Below are 24,852 nucleotides of genomic sequence, written 5' to 3' on the forward strand. Positions count from 1 at the left end.
GTCCGCGACTTCAAACATGCCAAGAAGCGCTGGGAGAACTTCAGGTCCAGGGCCCTCGACAAGGCCTGGCGCCTCTTGAAGGCAGCGGATGCCAAGGGGTGCCGGGGCCACCAGTCCGACCACCAAATGAGGGTCCTGGAATGCGTATGCCCAGCGCTCCACGTCCAGGTCCTTGAGAGGCAGACCGGTCTGGAGTCGAGCGGTAAGTGTACATGCATACTGATTGGACACTGTGCGTGTCGTGGTGTGCCAGTAGTGTGCAGGTTGCACATGTGTTTGTTGTAGGGCCATGTATGGATGTGTATGTACAGGGGCGTGAGGCTGACAGATGCGAGTCCTCTCATGTGTGAGACACATGGATGGTGTATGTGTGGGTAAGCATGCAGGCCAAATGCAGATGTGGGAGCACACATGTATGAATTACTGTGTATGTACGTTGGCATGGTTGTGGTGTCACACATGGATGTTGGTTCCAGCTGCATGTATCTGCACTGTGTACATGTGCATGTGTGTGTATTTGACAAGTGTGCAACTGTGATGCAACATGGATGCATGTGACACTGATATGTAGAAGGCTGAATGGCAGATGTGACATGGATGGCGATCTCATCACTGCGACAGTTGGTGGAGATGTACACATGCATCTAAGTATGGTTGCGTGTGTTCATGTCTTGTGCACTCCCCGTGTTTCATGTGATGTCAGGCTCACCTTCGGCTGCTCATGCTGTTGTATGTATATGGATGGTGCTGTCTGGTGCAATATTGCTGTGGAATTGCCCATGTGTGTTGGGGATTGTGATGCCATGTCTGAAATTTGACACTGCCACTCATGTGCAACTGTCATGTGTGTATCAGTCCATTGTACAGTGCCCTGATGCCTGTGTCCTGTCTCTCCCTGTCTGCAGTGTCAACTGATGAAGAGGGCGGAGGGGGTGCTGTGGAGCAAGGCGGTAGGGATCGCACCGCCAGCCGGAGGCCCGACTCCCCTCCCAAGTTGTCATCTCGTCAGGAAGTGAGGAGTCCGGTGCTGCGTCCCAGGCCGCAGCTGCCGAGGGTAGGTCCAAGAGGTGGAGGTCGGAGTTGGACTCCTCCTCAGCAGAAGGGGCAGCTGAGACCCCACAGGGTCCGACAGAGGAAGATGGCACGGAGTCATCCAGGTTGGTGGGGGGTTTGGTGGACGAGGAGGCCGTGGAAGGGACAGACACGGGGTCTGGAGGTGGGGATTCCACTGGTGTTAGTGGTGCAGGGGCAGGGACGACAGGACACAGCACAGGCCGTCGTGGAGGTGCCTGTGTGTAATCCTGTCCCCGATCCTGTGACTGCATCATCCTGCACCAGCAGGGATGCCTACGTCCAGACCCGTTTTCAGGGAGGGGATCTGCTTACAACTGGCCTGCCTCTCCCTGCGGACGTGGCTATCCGTGATCAGGTTGAGCCTGTCCTGAGTGGGATGGCGTTGCGTCAACTGGGCATGCGAGGTGACCTGCAGTGTTTTCGTGAGGACACTGCACATCATCTCGAATGCCTCATTGACCGTGTTGACCTACTGGGACGGGTCACCAGGGTCAGATTCCTCCGTTTGCTGGACCTTGTTCCGACCCCCTCCTCACCTGAACCCCCTATGCGCCAATCATCCTCCATGCCATTTTACCACCCATGTATCACCTGGGTACCCTGTGGAGCTGCCTCTGACCCTGCGGCCAGGCTGGTGGAAGACACATCCCTGCCACAGTCGGGAGTCGGACTCCAGCAGGGGTGGCCACCTCAACAACTGCACTCCAGCCAGAGGAGGACGTTCAGGCAGCAAGAGCCAGGGCACAGGCACAGCAGCAGCAACAAGGTGGGAGCCATGATGGCTTGGGGCCTTCAACATCGGAGGGGCAGGCATCAGCCAGAGGGCAGGAGGACACAGGATTGGACGTGTCTTCCATGTGGCAGCGGTTGGGCCAGGCCATAGATGCGGAGCAGCAGCGGGCGGAAGCGGCACAGCTCACAATGGTCAGGGCGGATAACTCCATGCGGACGGCTCTGAGGCGGGCCGAGTGCCTCGAGGCAATTCGCAAGGAGTTGGAGGTCCACATGTCATCGTCCCTGCGAACCCTCGGGGCCATGGAAGAGGACTGCCTCCGGGATATTGAGCAGGAGTTTGATGATGCCCTGGCCCGGAAAATCAGGAAGTGAGCCATCGGACTAGCCCGCTGCCATTGTAAATAGTTTTTAGAGTTAGGTTGACTTTTCCTTTTCCTTTGATTTGTGGTGAATGGACTATGCCACACACATTTGTATATAGTTTTTTTATTAGGTAATTTCTTAGGTAGGTTTCATTTCTTTCGTTGGGCTCATGGGCCCTTGACAATGGATTGTACATAGTTGGACAATGGATTTTTTTGAACTCTTTATTTGATTTTGAACATGGACTAATGGATTTTTCTTTTTACGTTTCCTTTGGATTTGCATTGGTGGAGGGAGATTTTGGACTATTTTTCTTTCTGATTTCTTTGGATTGGTTGTACTTTTCATTTACTCATCTTCTGCACATGCTTTTCATTTCATGTTTGCTATTTTATTATGCTTTCATTTCATTGCTTTATTTTTGTACATAATACATTTTGATATTTTAGTTCCATGTGTGGGATTCGCTCATTGGGTTAATGCATGTGAAAATGTGGGTTTACACAATCAATGCCAACCAGTGTATGTGTGTGACACACATGTGTTGATGTACATAGTTGACTTTTGGTTTGTGTCTTGAGATAGGCATGTCAGTGTGGGGTGGATTGGGAAATCATTGGTCTCAAGAATGTGGTGGCGTGCTGTGGTATTTTGGTGCGGAAGTGGCCCATGATTGTGCATCTTTATTTCATGTGGAGGGGACATGAGTGGGGGCCTGCTGGCAGGTGCCCCTCACTTCTGGGGGGTGGGGGTGCAGGGGGACATGAGTGGGACATGAGTGGGGGCCTGCTGGCAGGTGCCCCTCACTGCTGGGGGGTGGTGGTGCAGGGGGACATGAGTGGGACATGAGTGGGGGCCTGCTGGCAGGTGCCCCTCACTTCTGGGGGTGGGGGTGATGGGGGACATGAGTGGGGGCCTGCTGGCAGGTGACCCTCACTGCTGGGGGTGGAGGTGCTGGGGGACATGATTGGGGGCCTGCTGGCAGGAGCCCCTCACTGCTGGGGGTGGGGGTGCAGGGGGACATGAGTGGGGCATGAGTGGGGGCCTGCTGGCAGGTGTCTCTCACTGCTGGGGGGTGGGGGTGCAGGGGGACATGAGTGGGGGCCTGCTGGCAGGTGCCCCTCACTGCTGGGGGATGGGGGTGCTGGGGGACATGAGTGGGACATGAGTGGGGGCCTGCTGGCAGGTGCCCCTCACTGCTGGGGGGTGGGGGTACAGGGGGACATGAGTGGGACATGAGTGGGGGCCTGCTGGCAGATGCACCTCACTGCTGGGGGGTGGGGGTGCAGGGGACATGAGTGGAACATGAGTGGGGGCCTGCTGGCAGGTGACCCTCACTGCTGGGGGATGGGGGTGCTGGGGGACATGAGTGGGACATGAGTGGGGGCCTGCTGGCAGGTGCCCCTCACTGCTGGAGGGTGGGGTGCTGGGGGACATGAGTGGGACATGAGTGGGGGCCTGCTGGCAGGTACCGTTCACTGCTGGGTGGTGGGGGTGCAGGGGGACATGAGTGGGGGCCTGCTGGCAGGTGCCCCTCACTGCTGGGGGATGGGGGTGCTGGGGGACATGAGTGGGACATGAGTGGGGGCCTGCTGGCTGGTGCCCCTCACTGCTGGGGGTGGGGGTACAGGGGACATGAGTGGGACATGAGTGGGGGCCTGCTGGCAGGTGCACCTCACTGCTGGGGGGTGGGGGTGCAGGGGGACATGAGTGGAACATGAGTGGCGGCCTGCTGGCAGGTGACCCTCACTGCTGGGGGATGGGGGTGCTGGGGACATTAGTGGGACATGAGTGGGGGCCTGCTGGCAGGTGCCCCTCACTGCTGGGGGGTGGGGGTACAGGGGGACATGAGTGGGACATGAGTGGGGGACTGCTGGCAGGTGCACCTCACTGCTGGGGGGTGGGGGTGAAGGGGGGCATGAGTGGAACATGAGTGGGGGCCTGCTGGCAGGTGACCCTCACTGCTGGGGGATGGGGGTGCTGGGGGACATGAGTGGGACATGAGTGGGGGCCTGCTGGCAGGTGCCCCTCACTGCCGGGTTGTGGGGTGCTGGGGGACATGAGTGGGACATGAGTGGGGGCCTGCTGGCAGGTACCGCTCACTGCTGGGTGGTGGGGGGTGCTGGGGGACATGAGTGGGGGCCTGCTGGCAGGTGGCCCTCACTGCTGGGGGATGGGGGTGCTGGGGGACATGAGTGGGGGCCTGCTGGCAAGTGCCCCTCACTGCTGGGGGGTGGGGGTGCAGGAGGACATGAGTGGGACATGAGTGGGGGCCTGCTGGCAGGTGCTTCTCACTGCTGGGGGATGGGGGTGCTGGGGGACATAAGTGGGACATGAGTGGGGGCCTGCTGGCAGGTGACCCTCACTGATGCGGGGTGGGGGTGGAGGGGGACATGAGTGGGGGCATGCTGGCAGGTGCCCCTCACTGCTGGGGGATGGGGGTGCTGGGGGACATGAGTGGGACATGAGTGGGGGCCTGCTGGCAGGTGCCCCTCACTGCTGGGGGGTGGGGGTACAGGGGGACATGAGTGGGACATGAGTGGGACATGAGTGGGGGCCTGCTGGCAGGTGCACCTCACTGCTGGGGGGTGGGGGTGAAGGGGGACATGAGTGGAACATGAGTGGGGGCCTGCTGGCAGGTGACCCTCACTGCTGGGGGATGGGGGTGCTGGGGGACATGAGTGGGACATGAGTGGGGGCCTGCTGGCAGGTGCCCCTCACTGCTGGGGGGTTGGGGTACAGGGGGACATGAGTGGGACATGAGTGGGGGCCTGCTGGCAGGTGCACCTCACTGCTGGGGGGTGGGGGTGCAGGGGGACATGAGTGGAACATGAGTGGGGGCCTGCTGGCAGGTGACCCTCACTGCTGGGGGATGGGGGTGCTGGGGGACATGAGTGGGACATGAGTGGGGGCCTGCTGGCAGGTGCCCCTCACTGCTGGGTGGTGGGGTGCTAGGGGACATGAGTGGGACATGAGTGGGGGCCTGCTGGCAGGTACCGCTCACTGCTGGGTGGTGGGGGTGCTGGGGGACATGAGGGGGACATGAGTGGAGGCCTGCTGGCAGGTGGCCCTCACTGCTGGGGGGTGGGGGTGCTGGGGGACATGAGTGGGGGCCTGCTGGCAGGTGCCCGTCACTGCTGGGGGTTGGGGTGCAGGGGGACATGAGTGGGACATGAGTGGGGGCCTGCTGGCAGGTGCCCCTCACTGCTGGGGGATGGGGGTGCTGGGGGACATAAGTGGGACATGAGTGGGGGCATGCTGGCAGATACCCCTCACTGCAGGGGGATGGGGGTGCAGGGGGACATGAGTGGGGGCCTGCTGGCAGGTGCCCCTCACTGCTGGGGGATGGGGGTGCAGGGGGACATGAGTGGGGGCCTGCTGGCAGGTTCCCCTCACTGCTGGGGGGTGGGGGTGCTGGGGGACACGAGTGGGGGACTGCTGGCAGGTGCCCCTCACTGCTGGGGGAGTGGGGGTGCTGGGGGACATGAGTGGGACATGAGCAGGGGCCTGCTGGCAGGTGCCCCTCACTGCTGGGGGGTGGGGGTGCTGGGGGACATGCGTGGGACATGAGTGGGGGCCTGCTGGCAGGTGCCCCTCAGTGCTGGGGTCTGGGGGTGCAGGGGGTGCAGGGGGACATGAGTGGGGGCCTGCTGGCAGGTGCCCCTCACTGCTGGGGGGTGGGGGTGCAGGGGGACATGAGTGGGACATGAGTGGGGGCCTGCTGTCAGGTGCCCCTCACTGCTGGGGGGTGGGGGTGCAGGGGGACATGAGTGGGACATGAGTGGGGGCCTGCTGGCATGTGACCCTCACTGCTGGGGAATGGGGGTGCTGGGGGACATGAGTGGGACATGAGTGGGGGCCTGCTGGCAGGTTCCCTCACTGCTGGGGGGTGGGGTGCTGGGGGACATGAGTGGGACATGAGTGGGGGCCTGCTGGCAGGTGCCCCTCACTGCTGGGGGGTGGGGGTGCTGGGGACATGAGGGGAACATGAGTGGGGGCCTGCTGGCAGGTGGCCCTCACTGCTGGGGGTGAGGGTGCTGGGGGACATGAGTGGGGGCCTGCTGGCAGGTGGCCCTCACTGCTGGGGGGTGGGAATACAGGGGGCATGCATGGGACATGAGTGGGGGCCTGCTGGCAGGTACCCCTCACTGCTGGGGGGTGGGAATACAGGGGGGCATGTGTGGGACATGAGTGGGGGCCTGCTGGCAGGTACCCATCACTGCTGGGGGGTGGGGGTGCTGGGGGACATGAGTGGGACACGAGTGGGGGCCTGCTGGCAGGTGCCCCTCACTGCTGGGGGAGTGGGGGTGCTGGGGGATATGAGTGGGGGCCTGCTGGCAGGTGCCCATCACTGCTGGGGGATGGGGGAGCAGGGGGACATGAGTGCGGGCCTGCTGGCAGATGCCCTCACTGCTGGGGGTTGGGGGTGCTGGGGGACATGAGTGGGACATGAGTGGGGGCCTGCTGGCAGGTGCCCCTCACTGCTGGGGGGGTGCGGGTGCAGGGGGACATGAGTGGGGGCCTGCTGGCAGGTGACCCTCACTGCTGGGGGGTGGGGGTGCAGGGGGACATGAGTGGGGGCCTGCTGGCAGGTGACGCTCACTGCTGGGGGATGGGGTTGGAGGGGGACATGAGTGGGGGCCTGCTGGCAGGTGACCCTCACCGCTGGCGGGTGGGGTGCTGGGGGACATGAGTGGGACATGAGTGGGGGCCTGCTGGCAGGTACCGCTCACTGCTGGGTGGTGGGGGTGCAGGGGGACATGAGTGGGGGCCTGCTGGCAGGTGCCCCTCACTGCTGGGGGATGGGGGTGCTGGGGGACATGAGTGGGACATGAGTGGGGGCCTGCTGGCTGGTGCCCCTCACTGCTGGGGGTGGGGGTACAGGGGACATGAGTGGGACATGAGTGGGGGCCTGCTGGCAGGTGCACCTCACTGCTGGGGGTGGGGGTGCAGGGGGACATGAGTGGAACATGAGTGGCGGCCTGCTGGCAGGTGACCCTCACTGCTGGGGGATGGGGGTGCTGGGGACATTAGTGGGACATGAGTGGGGGCCTGCTGGCAGGTGCCCCTCACTGCTGGGGGGGTGGGGGTACAGGGGGACATGAGTGGGACATGAGTGGGGGACTGCTGGCAGGTGCACCTCACTGCTGGGGGGTGGGGGTGAAGGGGGGCTTGAATGGAACATGAGTGGGGGCCTGCTGGCAGGTGACCCTCACTGCTGGGGGATGGGGGTGCTGGGGGACATGAGTGGGACATGAGTGGGGGCCTGCTGGCAGGTGCCCCTCACTGCTGGGTGGTGGGGTGCTGGGGGACATGAGTGGGACATGAGTGGGGGCCTGCTGGCAGGTACCGCTCACTGCTGGGTGGTGGGGGGTGCTGGGGGACATGAGTGGGGGCCTGCTGGCAGGTGGCCCTCACTGCTGGGGGATGGGGGTGCTGGGGGACATGAGTGGGGGCCTGCTGGCAAGTGCCCCTCACTGCTGGGGGGTGGGGGTGCAGGAGGACATGAGTGGGACATGAGTGGGGGCCTGCTGGCAGGTGCTTCTCACTGCTGGGGGATGGGGGTGCTGGGGGACATAAGTGGGACATGAGTGGGGGCCTGCTGGCAGGTGACCCTCACTGATGCGGGGTGGGGGTGGAGGGGGACATGAGTGGGGGCATGCTGGCAGGTGCCCCTCACTGCTGGGGGATGGGGGTGCTGGGGGACATGAGTGGGACATGAGTGGGGGCCTGCTGGCAGGTGCCCCTCACTGCTGGGGGGTGGGGGTACAGGGGGACATGAGTGGGACATGAGTGGGACATGAGTGGGGGCCTGCTGGCAGGTGCACCTCACTGCTGGGGGGTGGGGGTGCAGGGGGACATGAGTGGAACATGAGTGGGGGCCTGCTGGCAGGTGATCCTCACTGCTGGGGGATGGGGGTGCTGGGGGACATGAGTGGGACATGAGTGGGGGCCTGCTGGCAGGTGCCCCTCACTGCTGGGGGGTTGGGGTACAGGGGGACATGAGTGGGACATGAGTGGGGGCCTGCTGGCAGGTGCACCTCACTGCTGGGGGGTGGGGGTGCAGGGGGACATGAGTGGAACATGAGTGGGGGCCTGCTGGCAGGTGACCCTCACTGCTGGGGGATGGGGGTGCTGGGGGACATGAGTGGGACATGAGTGGGGGCCTGCTGGCAGGTGCCCCTCACTGCTGGGTGGTGGGGTGCTGGGGGACATGAGTGGGACATGAGTGGGGGCCTGCTGGCAGGTACTGCTCACTGCTGGGTGGTGGGGGTGCTGGGGGACATGAGGGGGACATGAGTGGAGGCCTGCTGGCAGGTGGCCCTCACTGCTGGGGGGTGGGGGTGCTGGGGGACATGAGTGGGGGCCTGCTGGCAGGTGCCCGTCACTGCTGGGGGTTGGGGTGCAGGGGGACATGAGTGGGACATGAGTGGGGGCCTGCTGGCAGGTGCCCCTCACTGCTGGGGGATGGGGGTGCTGGGGGACATAAGTGGGACATGAGTGGGGGCCTGCTGGCAGGTGACCCTCACTGCTGGGGGATGGGGTTGGAGGGGGACATGAGTGGGGGCCTGCTGGCAGGTGACCCTCACCGCTGGCGGGTGGGGGTGCAGGGGGACATGAGTGGGACATGAGTGGGGGCATGCTGGCAGGTACCCCTCACTGCAGGGGGATGGGGGTGCAGGGGGACATGAGTGGGGGCCTGCTGGCAGGTGCCCCTCACTGCTGGGGGATGGGGGTGCAGGGGGACATGAGTGGGGGCCTGCTGGCAGGTTCCCCTCACTGCTGGGGGGTGGGGGTGCTGGGGGACACGAGTGGGGGACTGCTGGCAGGTGCCCCTCACTGCTGGGGGAGTGGGGGTGCTGGGGGACATGAGTGGGACATGAGCAGGGGCCTGCTGGCAGGTGCCCCTCACTGCTGGGGGGTGGGGGTGCTGGGGGACATGCGTGGGACATGAGTGGGGGCCTGCTGGCAGTGCCCCTCAGTGCTGGGGTCTGGGGGTGCAGGGGGTGCAGGGGGACATGAGTGGGGGCCTGCTGGCAGGTGCCCCTCACTGCTGGGGGGTGGGGGTGCAGGGGGACATGAGTGGGACATGAGTGGGGGCCTGCTGTCAGGTGCCCCTCACTGCTGGGGGGTGGGGGTGCAGGGGGACATGAGTGGGACATGAGTGGGGGCCTGCTGGCATATGACCCTCACTGCTGGGGAATGGGGGTGCTGGGGGACATGAGTGGGACATGAGTGGGGGCCTACTGGCAGGTGCCCTCACTGCTGGGGGGTGGGGTGCTGGGGGACATGAGTGGGACATGAGTGGGGGCCTGCTGGCAGGTGCCCCTCACTGCTGGGGGGTGGGGGTGCTGGGGACATGAGGGGAACATGAGTGGGGGCCTGCTGGCAGGTGGCCCTCACTGCTGGGGGTGAGGGTGCTGGGGGACATGAGTGGGGGCCTGCTGGCAGGTGGCCCTCACTGCTGGGGGGTGGGAATACAGGGGGGCATGCGTGGGACATGAGTGGGGGCCTGCTGGCAGGTACCCCTCACTGCTGGGGGGTGGGAATACAGGGGGGCATGCGTGGGACATGAGTGGGGGCCTGCTGGCAGGTACCCATCACTGCTGGGGGGTGGGGGTGCTGGGGGACATGAGTGGGACACGAGTGGGGGCCTGCTGGCAGGTGCCCCTCACTGCTGGGGGAGTGGAGGTGCTGGGGGACATGAGTGGGACATGAGCGGGGGCCTGCTGGCAGGTGCCCCTCACTGCTGGGGGGTGGGGGTGCAGAGGGACATGAGTGGGACAGGAGTGGGGGCCTGCTGGCAGGTGCCCCTCACTGCTGGGGGGTGGGGGTGCAGGGGGACATGAGTGGGGGCCTGCTGGCAGGTGCCCATCACTGCTGGGGGATGGGGGAGCAGGGGGACATGAGTGCGGGCCTGCTGGCAGATGCCCTCACTGCTGGGGGTTGGGGGTGCTGGGGGACATGAGTGGGACATGAGTGGGGGCCTGCTGGCAGGTGCCCCTCACTGCTGGGGGGTGGGGGTACAGGGGGACATGAGTGGGGGCCTGCTGGCAGGTGACCCTCACTGCTGGGGGGTGGGGGTGCAGGGGGACATGAGTGGGGGCCTGCTGGCAGGTGACGCTCACTGCTGGGGGATGGGGTTGGAGGGGGACATGAGTGGGGGCCTGCTGGCAGGTGACCCTCACCGCTGGCGGGTGGGGGTGCAGGGGGACATGAATGGGACATGAGTGGGGGCCTGCTGGCAGGTGACCCTCACTACTGGGGGATGGGGGTGCTCGGGGACATGAGTGAGACATGAGTGGGGGCCTGCTAGCAGGTGACCCTCGCTGCTGGGGGGTGGGGGTGCAGGGGGACATGAGTGGGGCCTGCTGGCAGGTGCCCCTCACTGCTGGGGGTGGGGGTGCTGGGGGACATGAGTGGGACATGAGTGGGGACCTGCTGGCAGGTGACCCTCACTGCTGGGGGTCGGGGTGCAGGGGGACATGAGTGGGGGCCTGCTGGCAGGTGCCCCTCACTGCTGGGGGATGGGGGTGCAGGGGGACATGAGTGGGGGCCTGCTGGCAGGTTCCCCTCACTGCTGGGGTCTGGGGGTGCAGGGGGACATGAGTGGGACATGAGTGAGGGCCTGCTGGCAGGTGCCCCTCACTGCTGGGGGTGGGGATGCAGCGGGACATGAGTGGGACATGAGTGGGGGCCTGCTGTCAGGTGCCCCTCACTGCTGGGGGGTGGGGGTGCAGGGGGACATGAGTGGGGGCCTGCTGGCAGGTGACCCTCACTGCTTGGGAATGGGGGTGCTGGGGGACATGAGTGGGACATGAGTGGGGGCCTGCTGGCAGGTGCCCTCACTGCTGGGGGGTGGGGTGCTAGGGGACATGAGTGGGACATGAGTGGGGGCCTGCTGGCAGGTGCCCCTCACTGCTGGGGGGTGGGGGTGCTGGGGACATGAGGGGAACATGAGTGGGGGCCTGCTGGCAGGTGGCCCTCACTGCTGGGCGTGAGGGTGCTGGGGGACATGAGTGGGGGCCTGCTGGCAGGTGGCCCTCACTGCTGGGGGGTGGGAATACAGGGGGGCATGCGTGGGACATGAGTGGGGGCCTGCTGGCAGGTACCCCTCACTGCTGGGGGGTGGGAATACAGGGGGGCATGCGTGGGACATGAGTGGGGGCCTGCTGGCAGGTACCCCTCACTGCTGGGGGGTGGGGGTGCTGGGGGACATGAGTGGGACACGAGTGGGGGCCTGCTGGCAGGTGCCCCTCACTGCTGGGGGAGAGGGGGTGCTGGGGGACATGAGTGGGACATGAGCGGGGGCCTGCTGGCAGGTGCCCCTCACTGCTGGGGGGTGAGGGTGCAGAGGGACATGAGTGGGACAGGAGTGGGGGCCTGCTGGCAGGTGCCCCTCACTGCTGGGGGGTGGGGGTGCAGGGGGACATGAGTGGGGGCCTGCTGGCAGGTGCCCATCACTGCTGGGGGATGGGGGAGCAGGGGGACATGAGTGCAGGCCTGCTGGCAGATGCCCTCACTGCTGGGGGTTGGGGGTGCTGGGGGACATGAGTGGGACATGAGTGGGGGCCTGCTGGCAGGTGCCCCTCACTGCTGGGGGGGTCGGGGTGCAGGGGGACATGAGTGGGACATGAGTGGGGGCCTCCTGGCAGGTGACCCTCACTACTGGGGGATGGGGGTGCTGGGGGACATGAGTGAGACATGAGTGGGGGCCTGCTAGCAGGTGACCTTTGCTGCTGGGGGGTGGGAGTGCATGGGGACATGAGTGGGGGCCTGCTGGTAGGTGCCCCTCACTGCTGGGGGTGGGGGTGCTGGGGGACATGAGTGGGACATGAGTGGGGACCTGCTGGCAGGTGACCCTCATTGCTGGGGGTCGTGGTGCAGGGGGACATGAGGGGGGGCCTGCTGGCAGGTGCCCCTCACTGCTGGGGGATGGGGGTGCAGGGTGACATGAGTGGGGGCCTGCTGGCAGGTTCCCCTCACTGCTGGGGGGTGGGGGTGCTGGGGGACATGAGTGGGACACGAGTGGGGGCCTGCTGGCAGGTGCCCCTCACTGCTGGGGGAGTGGGGGTGCTGGGGGACATGAGTGGGACATGAGTGGGGGCCTACTGGCAGGTGCCCTCACTGCTGGGGGGTGGGGTGCTGGGGGACATGAGTGGGACATGAGTGGGGGCCTGCTGGCAGGTGCCCCTCACTGCTGGGGGGTGGGGGTGCTGGGGACATGAGGGGAACATGAGTGGGGGCCTGCTGGCAGGTGGCCCTCACTGCTGGGGGTGAGGGTGCTGGGGGACATGAGTGGGGGCCTGCTGGCAGGTGGCCCTCACTGCTGGGGGGTGGGAATACAGGGGGGCATGCGTGGGACATGAGTGGGGGCCTGCTGGCAGGTACCCCTCACTGCTGGGGGGTGGGAATACAGGGGGGCATGCGTGGGACATGAGTGGGGGCCTGCTGGCAGGTACCCATCACTGCTGGGGGGTGGGGGTGCTGGGGGACATGAGTGGGACACGAGTGGGGGCCTGCTGGCAGGTGCCCCTCACTGCTGGGGGAGTGGAGGTGCTGGGGGACATGAGTGGGACATGAGCGGGGGCCTGCTGGCAGGTGCCCCTCACTGCTGGGGGGTGGGGGTGCAGAGGGACATGAGTGGGACAGGAGTGGGGGCCTGCTGGCAGGTGCCCCTCACTGCTGGGGGGTGGGGGTGCAGGGGGACATGAGTGGGGGCCTGCTGGCAGGTGCCCATCACTGCTGGGGGATGGGGGAGCAGGGGGACATGAGTGCGGGCCTGCTGGCAGATGCCCTCACTGCTGGGGGTTGGGGGTGCTGGGGGACATGAGTGGGACATGAGTGGGGGCCTGCTGGCAGGTGCCCCTCACTGCTGGGGGGGTGGGGGTACAGGGGGACATGAGTGGGGGCCTGCTGGCAGGTGACCCTCACTGCTGGGGGGTGGGGGTGCAGGGGGACATGAGTGGGGGCCTGCTGGCAGGTGACGCTCACTGCTGGGGGATGGGGTTGGAGGGGGACATGAGTGGGGGCCTGCTGGCAGGTGACCCTCACCGCTGGCGGGTGGGGGTGCAGGGGGACATGAATGGGACATGAGTGGGGGCCTGCTGGCAGGTGACCCTCACTACTGGGGGATGGGGGTGCTCGGGGACATGAGTGAGACATGAGTGGGGGCCTGCTAGCAGGTGACCCTCGCTGCTGGGGGGTGGGGGTGCAGGGGGACATGAGTGGGGCCTGCTGGCAGGTGCCCCTCACTGCTGGGGGTGGGGGTGCTGGGGGACATGAGTGGGACATGAGTGGGGACCTGCTGGCAGGTGACCCTCACTGCTGGGGGTCGGGGTGCAGGGGGACATGAGTGGGGGCCTGCTGGCAGGTGCCCCTCACTGCTGGGGGATGGGGGTGCAGGGGGACATGAGTGGGGGCCTGCTGGCAGGTTCCCCTCACTGCTGGGGTCTGGGGGTGCAGGGGGACATGAGTGGGACATGAGTGAGGGCCTGCTGGCAGGTGCCCCTCACTGCTGGGGGTGGGGATGCAGGGGGACATGAGTGGGACATGAGTGGGGGCCTGCTGTCAGGTGCCCCTCACTGCTGGGGGGTGGGGGTGCAGGGGGACATGAGTGGGGGCCTGCTGGCAGGTGACCCTCACTGCTGGGGAATGGGGGTGCTGGGGGACATGAGTGGGACATGAGTGGGGGCCTGCTGGCAGGTGCCCTCACTGCTGGGGGGTGGGGTGCTAGGGGACATGAGTGGGACATGAGTGGGGGCCTGCTGGCAGGTGCCCCTCACTGCTGGGGGGTGGGGGTGCTGGGGACATGAGGGGAACATGAGTGGGGGCCTGCTGGCAGGTGGCCCTCACTGCTGGGCGTGAGGGTGCTGGGGGACATGAGTGGGGGCCTGCTGGCAGGTGGCCCTCACTGCTGGGGGGTGGGAATACAGGGGGGCATGCGTGGGACATGAGTGGGGGCCTGCTGGCAGGTACCCCTCACTGCTGGGGGGTGGGAATACAGGGGGGCATGCGTGGGACATGAGTGGGGGCCTGCTGGCAGGTACCCCTCACTGCTGGGGGGTGGGGGTGCTGGGGGACATGAGTGGGACACGAGTGGGGGCCTGCTGGCAGGTGCCCCTCACTGCTGGGGGAGAGGGGGTGCTGGGGGACATGAGTGGGACATGAGCGGGGGCCTGCTGGCAGGTGCCCCTCACTGCTGGGGGGTGAGGGTGCAGAGGGACATGAGTGGGACAGGAGTGGGGGCCTGCTGGCAGGTGCCCCTCACTGCTGGGGGGTGGGGGTGCAGGGGGACATGAGTGGGGGCCTGCTGGCAGGTGCCCATCACTGCTGGGGGATGGGGGAGCAGGGGGACATGAGTGCAGGCCTGCTGGCAGATGCCCTCACTGCTGGGGGTTGGGGGTGCTGGGGGACATGAGTGGGACATGAGTGGGGGCCTGCTGGCAGGTGCCCCTCACTGCTGGGGGGGTCGGGGTGCAGGGGGACATGAGTGGGACATGAGTGGGGGCCTCCTGGCAGGTGACCCTCACTACTGGGGGATGGGGGTGCTGGGGGACATGAGTGAGACATGAGTGGGGGCCTGCTAGCAGGTGACCTTTGCTGCTGGGGGGTGGGAGTGCAGGGGGACATGAGTGGGGGCCTGCTGGCAGGTGCCCCTCACTGCTGGGGGTGGGGGTGCTGGGGGACATGAGTGGGACATGAGTGGGGACCTGCTGGCAGGTGACCCTCATTGCTGGGGGTCGTGGTGCAGGGGGACATGAGGGGGGCCTGCTGGCAGGTGCCCCTCACTGCTGGGGGATGGGGGTGCAGGGTGACATGAGTGGGGGCCTGCTGGCAGGTTCCCCTCACTGCTGGGGGGTGGGGGTGCTGGGGGACATGAGTGGGACACGAGTGGGGGCCTGCTGGCAGGTGCCCCTCACTGCTGGGGGAGTGGGGGTGCTGGGGGACATGAGTGGGACATGAGCGGGGGCCTGCTGGCAGGTTCCCCTCACTGCTGGGGGGTGGGGGTGCTGGGGGACATGAGTGGGACACGAGTGGGGGCCTGCTGGCAGGTGCCCCTCACTGCTGGGGGAGTGGGGGTGCTGGGGGACATGAGTGGGACATGAGCGGGGGCCTGCTGGCAGGTGCCCCTCACTGCTGGGGGGTGGGGGTGCAGGGGGACATGAGTGAGGGCCTGCTGGCAGGTGCCCCTCACTGCTGGGGGATGGGGGAGCAGGGGGACATGAGTGGGGGCCTGCTGGCAGATGCCCTCACTGCTGGGGGTTGGGGGTGCTGGGGGACATGAGTGGGACATGAGTTGGGGCCTGCTGGCAGGTTCCCCTCACTGCTGGGGGGATGGGGGTACAGGGGGACATGAGTGGGGGCCTGCTGGCAGGTGACCCTCACTGCTGGGGGGTGGGGGTGCTGGGGGACATGAGTGGGACATGAGTGGGGGCCTGCTGGCACGTGCCCCTCGGTGCTGGGGGTGGGGGTGCAGGGGGACATGAGTGGGACATGAGTGGGGGCCTGCTGGCAGGTGTCCCTCACTGCTGGGGGATGGGGGTGCAGGGGGACATGAGTGGGGGCCTGCTGGCAGATGCCCCTTACTGCTGGGGGCTGGGGGTGCTGGGGGACATGAGTGGGACATGAGTGGGGGCCTGCTGGCAGGTGCCCCTCGATGCTGGGGGGGTGAGGGTGCAGGGGGACATGAGTGGGGGCCTGCTGGCAGGTGACCCTCACTGCTGGGGGGTGGTGGTGCTGGGGGACATGAGTGGGGGCCTGCTGGCAGGTGCCCCTCACTGCTGGGGGGTGGGGGTGCAGGGGGACATGAGTGGGACATGAGTGGGGGCCTGCTGGCAGGTGCCCCTCACTGCTGGGGGGTGGGGGTGCTGGGGGACATGAGTGGGACATGAGTGGGGCCTGCTGGCAGGTGACCCTCACTGCTGGGGGGTGGAGGGGGACATGCGTGGGGGCCTGCTGGCAGGTGCCCCTCACTGCAGGGGGATGGGGGTGCAGGGGGACATGAGTGGGGGCCTGCTGGCAGGTGCCCCTCACTGCTGGGGGGTGGGGGTGATGGGGGACATGAGTGGGGGCCTGCTGGCAGGTGCCCCTCACTGCTGGGGGATGGGGGTACTGGGGGACATGAGTGGGGCCCTGCTGGCAGGTGCCCCTCACTGCTGGGGGGGTGGGGGTGCAGGGGGACATGAGTGGGACATGAGTGGGGGCCTGCTGACAGGTGCCCCTCACTGCTGGGGGGTGGGGTGCTGGGGGACATGAGTGGGACATGAGTGGGGGCCTGCTGGCAGGTGACCCTCACTGCTGGGGGGTGGGGGTGGAGGGGGACATGAGTGGGGGCCTGCTGGCAGGTGCCCCTCACTGCAGGGGGATGGGGGTGCAGGGGGACATGAATGGGAGCCTGCTGGCAGGTGCCCCTCACTACTGGGGGGTGGTGGTGCAGGGGGACATGAGTGGGGGCCTGCTGGCAGGTGCCCCTCACTGCTGGGGGGTGGGGGTGCAGGGCGACATGAGTGGGGGCCTGCTGGCAGGTGCCCCTCACTGCTGGGGGATGGGGGTGCAGGGGGACATGAGTGGGGGCCTGCTGGCAGATGCCCCTCACTGCTGTGGGATGGGGGTCCTGGGGAACATAAGTGGGACATGAGTGGGGGCCAGCTGGCAGGTGCCCCTCACTGCTGGGGGGTAGGGGTGCAGGGGGACATGAGTGGGACATGAGTGGGGGCCTGCTGGCAGGTGACCCTCACTGCTGGGGGGTGGGGTTGCTGGGGGACATGAGTGGGGGCCTGCTGGCAGGTGCCCCTCACTGCTGGGGGGTGGGGGTGCAGGGGGACATGAGTGGGACATGAGTGGGGGCCTGCTGGCAGGTGCCCCTCACTGCTGGGGGGTTGGGGTGCTGGGGGACATGAGTGGGACATGAATGGTGGCCTGCTGGCAGGTAACCCTCACTGCTGGGGGGTGGGGGTGGAGGGGGACATGAGTGGGGGCCTGCTGGCAGGTGCCCCTCACTGCTGGAGTGGGGGTGCTGGGGGAAAAGAGTGGGACATGAGTGGGGGCCTGCTGGCAGGTGACTCTCACTGCTGGGGGGTGGGGGTGCAGGGGGACATGAGTGGGGACCTGCTGGCAGGTGCCCCTCACTGCTGGGGGATGGGGGTGCAGGGGGACATGAGTGGGACATGAGTGGGGGCCTGCTGGCAGGTGCCCCTCACTGCTGGGGGTGGGGGTGCAGGGGGACATGAGTGGTGGCCTGCTGGCAGGTGCCCCTCTCTGCTGGAGGGTGGGGGTGCTGGGGGACATGAGTGGGACATGAGTGGGGGCCTGCTGGCAGGTGCTCCTCACTGTTGGGGGGTGCTGGGGGACATGAGTGAGACATGAGTGGGGACCTGCTGGCAGGTGCCCCTCAGTGCTGGGGGTGGGGGTGCTGGGGGACATGAGTGGGGGCCTGCTGGCAGGTTCCCATCACTGCTGGGGGGTGGGGGTGCAGGGGGACATGAGTGGGGGCCTGCTGGCAGGTGCCCCTCACTGCTGGGGGATGGGGGTGCAGGGGGACATGAGTGGGGGCCTGCTGGCAGGTGCCCCTCACTGCTGGGGGATGGGGGTGCTGGGGGACATGAGTGAGACATGAGTGGGGGCCTGCTGGCAGGTGCCCCTCACTGTTGGGCGGTGGGGGTGCAGGGGGACATGAGTGGGGGCCTGCTGGCAGGTGCCCCTCACTGCTGGAGGGGTGGGGGCGCAGGGGGACATGAGTTTGTGATCATATTGCAACGTGACATGTGGCTTGGGTGGGGGGCATGCCCATGGTGGATGGGCTGCCTGTGGGACATGACCAGGGGTGCAGGGTAGTCCCCTGTGGTGTGGGCTGCCTGCAGGGGCTGTGGAGGGGGTAGAGGGGACACCTGGGAGGACCCACACTGCCAATTCACATGTGGGACTCCCCGCGCACCCCACTGGATACACGTTCCCCGCTCTGACAGCGAAATCGCATGTGAAACTTCACACGCACCCCTGAAATACACGTACCCTGCTCTGTCAGCGAAATTGCATGTGAAACTTCCTGTGCACCCCCGAAATTCACGTACCCTGCTCACACAGGGCCAATCTCGTGTGAAACTCCCCGCGAACCCCAGTAATACACGTACCCCGCTCGCACAGAGCCAATCACATGTGACACTTCCCGCAAACCCCAGCAATACACGTGCCCTGCTCGCACAGGGCCAATCGCATGTGACACTTCCCGCAAACCCCAGTAATACATGTAACCCGCTCGCACAGGGCCAATCACGTGTGAAACTTCCCGCGAACCCCAGTAATACACGTACCCCGCTCGCACATGGCCAATCGTGTGTGAAACTCCCCGCGAACCCCAGTAATACACGTACTCCGCTCGCACATGGCCAATCGTGTGTGAAACTCCCCGCGAACCCCAGTAATACACGTACCCTGCTCGCACAGGGCCAATCGCATGTGACAATTCCCGCAAACCCCAGTAATACATGTAACCCGCTCGCACAGGGCCAATCACGTGTGAAACTTCCCGCGAACCCCAGTAATACACGTACCCCGCTCGCACATGGCCAATCGTGTGTGAAACTCCCCGCGAACCCCAGTAATACACGTAACCCGCTTGCACAGGGCCAATCGCGTGTGAAACTTCCTGCAAACCCCAGAAATACACGTACCCCGCTCACACAGGGCCAATCGCATTTGACACTTCCCGCGAACCCCAGTAATACACGTAACCCGCTCGCACAGGGCCAATCGCATGTGAAACTTCCCACAAACCCCAGTAATACACGTACCCCACTCGCACAGGGCCAATCGCGTGTGAAACTCCCTGCGAACCCCAGTTATACACGTACCCCGCTCGCACAGGGCCAATCACGTGTGAAACTTCCTGTGCCGAGGTTTACATGTATTCGGAGGGGTGCGCAGGGAGTTTTACAGGCGTTTTCGTGGTTAGGAGCCTGTGCGCCATGTACGGGATTTGGGCGCTGTGCATGGCGCACGGGGAGGGGTTGGGGGTGTAACTGGCGCTGCTGCAGGGTCGCTGCACCACTCTGTGGCATGGCTGGTTTTGGATGTTAAAATCCATGAATATGCTGTGCGCGGAAATGGATTTCAGCGCACGCGGCTGGCGCAGACTGTCGCACACGCACACTGTGCGGCAGCTGCATGTGCCACTTGTGCGCTGAATTCTATGAATTACCCCCTAAATCTCCCACTCTGTCTTTTATCTCACATGGCAATCACTTTTATTATCTTTGAAAAACATCCTCTATAAATGACTTTGGCATGGCAAATGCACATTTGTTCACTTGTATGTGATTTTAATCATAAACAACACACTTCTATGCTAATCACTACTTTAGACTTAAATAACATGCAAAAGCAACCAATATCATATTTTAGTTCTAGCTCGCCAAAGGCATTGGATCTGTAAAAACATGATAAATGTGTGCCATTTAGGCAGAATAAGGCCTGTCCCTATTCAACCAGAGCTGGTCTCTGATTTGGATACCCTATGCTTAGTCTTGCTGATGTAAGCTTCTGCCAGCTCTGGTCAATTTAGAAGCAACTTTTGATATACAAAACAGTAGTTCCATCTTTATTAACTTTGTCAGGATGTTGTTGAGACACTTGTTGATATGTAACTTGAGAGGCAATCCCTGATCTAACATTCCCTGGTATGCACTCCCACCCCACAATTCTGGGACAAGAAACACGCTGTGATTATCATTAAAAATGACATGTATTTAAATTTTTAAAAAGTCAAAGCTGGTCCCCTTACTTTATGCAGGGGCTGTCACTACTATAAGATACAGGAACTTTGTCACAGGCTGACCAGCTGAAAGTGTGACAGAAAGTTACCAATGTCCTAGGAGGTAGCCCACTTCTTGACTCAACAACATATACTTCTAAACATTTATTCCTAAATACAATGATTTTATTCCATTTCCTTGCATGTGGCTTGCCGGTCAGTATATGCAAATAAGTCAAGCGATTTGTGCACAATACTAATGCCCATATAATCAAGCATGTGTTTTAAAATACTTAATTGTCTCCATTATCAATAACAAGTCTTGGAACCAGATAAAGGTTGCATGAACATCAACATTATTATTCAATATAAATCTATTCCACTTTCTCTGCAAAGATGGTGCTGCCGTTTGCTAGTTTGTGTATGAAATTTGAATGCAGACTATAATGAGTTTCATGTAATTCTGCAGGTTTAGGCTAAGTAAGCAAGGCTATCGTTTTACAACACACAGGATATTGGTTCACCCATCCACCCAACACAGAAAATGGTTTTATGATGTTCAAATACAAGCCTGAATACCACTCTCACTTTACTTTTCATATTGGGTTCCATGGGTGTAAAGTCCAGCGTCTAATGTGCAATGTCAAAGGAGAAGTGTGAAGGTAATTTACATTAACATCAGTGACACAGCTAAACTCCCTCCATCTCCCAATGCCTCTTTTTGAATTTCTAGGGCTTTCATAGGTTGAAAGTTATCAAGCAATTATTTGTTAGGCTATGATACTGTTTTGCAATCTAGAGAGGGCGGGTGGAACCCCAAAGACTGAAAAGGTTGTGCACAAAAGTGTGCTGTGCCGTGCCCCCAGGCTTCCAGCCGTACACAGTAGATGGCAGACAGGAACGGGCAGTCGGACGCTGGAATTCACAGCAGGTAAGTGGGGGGGGATTGGGTGGAAGGGGCAGGTTGTTCCACAGAGCAGTTGAGGGATGAGAGGGGGACCACCCGGAAGCGAGCTGGAGTGTACCACGAACAAAAGGTTGCCCCTCAGAATGCAGCCTTTTGTGCTGCAAGCCCGGGTGCAGACTTTTGTGCACGGCCTTCGGACATAAATCCTAGAACACATTTTAATCACAGCCATACTGGTTGACTAAACCCTTTAAAACACTCTGTGTACAATTTGATTGGATTTATTTTGCAAAGTACTTGCTTTAGCTGCACAGATATGCTAGCAGTTCTATAATGTGTAAGCAGTCCTGAAAAATGCTATTGGCCCTTATTCAAAAGAAATCTCACTAGGCATTGAATAGTGTGGAAGAAAAGTGCTTTTCACACTAGGATATCAAGATATTCTATTTGGAATGTGTTCCCACTAGAGGAAAGCACTGACAAATCCTGGCCCATGCAGAGAACTAATGTTAGAGGACTTACGTCAAACAACATTTGAGGAGCTTTTATAGTTTCTTTTGATTAATTATTTAAGGCCCAGAGCCATCAGTGGCCCTCACTTGTTCTCACGATATTCCCAATAAGCTGTCATCTCCTGGCCCAATGCTCCCTTTTCCAGGAAATCGGATCTGGCTCGGGTTAAACTGGTTCAGGCTCCCTCATGGACATGGCCTTCTCATCTCCAGATATTATCCAACGTCAGAACTCATTCATTTGGAAAAGGTCTTCCCTGTAATGGCAGTTTTCAAAATCCTATCCCTCTATTCCATGTGTTTTTCCTTTTTAATCATGGTTGACATTCTCACACTTTGTTTGATGATATCACACTTTTTGATTGGTCAAATCTTTCCATTGGCTTCCTTATTGACCAAACACTCACAGAGATACACTCCTAATCTCACACGTTGCTCATATTTTCAATACAAATGAACAAGTAGGGGTTGTCGTCTGTGAATATCTTTGAGTTCAAGTACTTCTTATTCCACACTTGACACATACATGAACTATGGATTTCTAGATTTCCTTTGCCCTGAGGAAAACAAGGATAACAAATCTGAATTTGTACAATAAAATATGGATTATGTATTCATATTTCTGATTGTATTAATTATTAATCATTCTACAGATGTCAAATTTAGATTGATTTGATAAAGGATTAGAACAAAGTGATAACATCCTTTTCACTTTTATTCTAAGTCATATGGTTTTGGATTGATATCAAAAACCTTGTTCGAAATGCATGCGTAATGGTGATTCAATGGCCCAATCCTTAAATTTAGTTTCTTGGAATTCTGCTAAACTGTTTTGCTAGCAACATGAGTTATGGAATCAAATCTGAGAAGCTCTGTTGTCTGTTTTGAATTACTGGGAATCTTGTCAGACCTATTGCTTTAACTGATGTGAAAAGGTCAGACTCTAAGCGCATTGCTGCTCTATGCATTAATGGACTAAACATAAAGCCCAAGGCATTTAGTCCAGATTATTTTATCATAGATAGGGCTTAGATGTAATATACACCATGTTTTGCTAAAAGTATTCTCCTAAATCATCTCACCAGGGTGAAGGCCTCGCATTTACTAATAAGGCTGGACCAGATAGCCCTTTGTTCTTGGAGCTTAAAGTGTTTTCATTAGCAAGTCTATTCACTCCATATGGCCAAGGCAAATCTCCTGGGACACTTCTACCCCCCCCCCCATTTGATCATATATGCATGGCTAGAACTGCAGAAATTAGCCTGTCACAAATTTCCCAGGAGAGCTAACAAAAATTTACATTGCCAAACAATGTTAGAAATCATTGATGTCTTATACAGTTAAACAGTAATGTGTTCCCTATTTTAAAATTGTGCACATACACATCATTGAGAATTACAGAAGGCTTCTAAACGTGTTTATAAAAATATCACTTTTATAGTTCAAATATACAGTTTCCTGAAAGAATAAACAATGTTGCAAATGGTTTGGAAAAACAAAATGTACTATTTAGATTGGAACATTTTTGACACAATTGGGCCTATTCGCATTTTTACATATGCAGTTCCATGATTTATATGGTATGATGTTGGTATTGATGAAATGTAATGTTGTTCAGCAGTTCACTGACATGTCTTGTTTGTAGATTGCAGTAATGTAATTGTTTTCATTGCAGAAAGGGACGCACATTTCATGAATGCACAGATTTCCATTTTGAACTGGGGCTTTCGGCATTTCCTGTTGTCAATTTTACATTGATGTCGTGGGTGTTAGTCTTAGCAGTGCACGGTGGTGGCGCGAGTTATGGTTGCTTAGCTTACCATAACTGGCGAATTTCAGGGGTTTTTTTGGTTTTACTTGGAACCATAACGTCCCTTTAACAAGTTTTTTTCACTGAATTTCATAGGTTTTTAGTAGCGCAACTTAACCATAACGTCCCTTTAACAAAGTTTTTTTACTGAATTTCATAGGTTTTTAGTAGTGCAACTTAACCATAACGTCCCTTTAACAAAGTTTTTTTCACTGAATTTCATAGGTCATTAGTAGCAAAGCTTAACAATAATAACTTTGACTTTATGTACATGTAATATAGAACATACTGAACCCCTTCTACTGAATTTGATGTCCGCAAACTTTTTTGATGTCCGCAGACATGTTCGGACAACAGTACCACTACCTAAAAAGTCTGGGGGGGGGGGTGTTTAATTGTTATATTATACCATAGTAACATTTAAAAAATGCACAAAGTAGCACACATATATATTATATGTAGTAATACATAAAAAATGTAACCCATATATGTAACACACTAACCATTCATTTAAATACAATATGTTCTAAAATGGAATATACCAAATGAAGATAAATTGGCTTCCAACATAATTACCTCACAGACACTCCACAACTAAGAGCAAGACCAGACCTACAGAGGACTCAGAACATATATTACCTGAAATAGTAAGTGTACTTCATTTTACTCATATATTTATAAACTTTCTGTATTAGATTTAAAGAAATCTATTATCTTTTTTTTTCTCACAGAAATGTCTAGTACTCTGGAATGGCTAGAGAAGCACTTCCCACATGACGAAATGTCAGAAGATAGTGAAGCTAATGGTACACACTTTACAATATAAACCATTTAATTATTATTATTTGATATATATTTAACATATATATTTTTTTTGTACAGAGCATACCAAAATAGAAAATACCTCTGAAGAAACTGTTACGGATAACACTCTTGAAAACATAAAAGAAAAAATTGATTTATTGTTGACCAATTTTAATAATTTGAAAACCTTTGTTGAAGATCATTTTAAAACAAAAACCTCATACCATTGTCCCGCATGTACTTGTCCCCCCACACCATATCCCAGTCAATTATCCCCAAACCCTCTCCATAACCAAAAACGTTTTAATGAGACTTCCATCCCTTCTTCACCTGATAACAATCACGTTGAAACCCCTAATTCTCCTGTTTTTGTTTCTGTTTCTGCCTCACCTTCTCTATCATAAATTATTAATATATGTTAAATAAAGTAAAATGTTTATATTGTGTTGTAATTAGTTTCCATTTAACAAAAAAAAAACAATGTCGGTGTGCGCGGACAGCTCGGGTGTTCTGAAATGTTCGTAAATAAACCAAAATGGAGATGTCCTGAAGAACACTATACCTGTCCGTACTGTTCGCTATCAAGTTGAAACTGTTCTAAGAACACACGCGCTGTCCTGAAATGTTCGTAAAGAAATTAAAATTAAAGTGTCCTGAAGAACACTATACCTGTCCGTAGTGTTCGCTAGCAAGTTGAAACTGTTCTAAGAACACAATTGGTTTCATGAAGTGTTTATAAATAAACGAAAATGGAGGTGTCCTGAAGAACACTATACCTGTCTGTACTGTTCACTTGCAAGTTGAAACTGTTCTAAGAACACACACGGTGTCCTGAAATGTTCGTAATGAAACAAAAATTAAAGTGTCCTGAACAACACTATACCTGTCCGTAGTG

Source organism: Ambystoma mexicanum, chromosome 4p (genome assembly GCF_040938575.1).
Source record: "Ambystoma mexicanum isolate Mex_15411 chromosome 4p, UKY_AmexF1_1, whole genome shotgun sequence".
In the NCBI taxonomy this organism is placed as follows: domain Eukaryota; kingdom Metazoa; phylum Chordata; class Amphibia; order Caudata; family Ambystomatidae; genus Ambystoma; species Ambystoma mexicanum.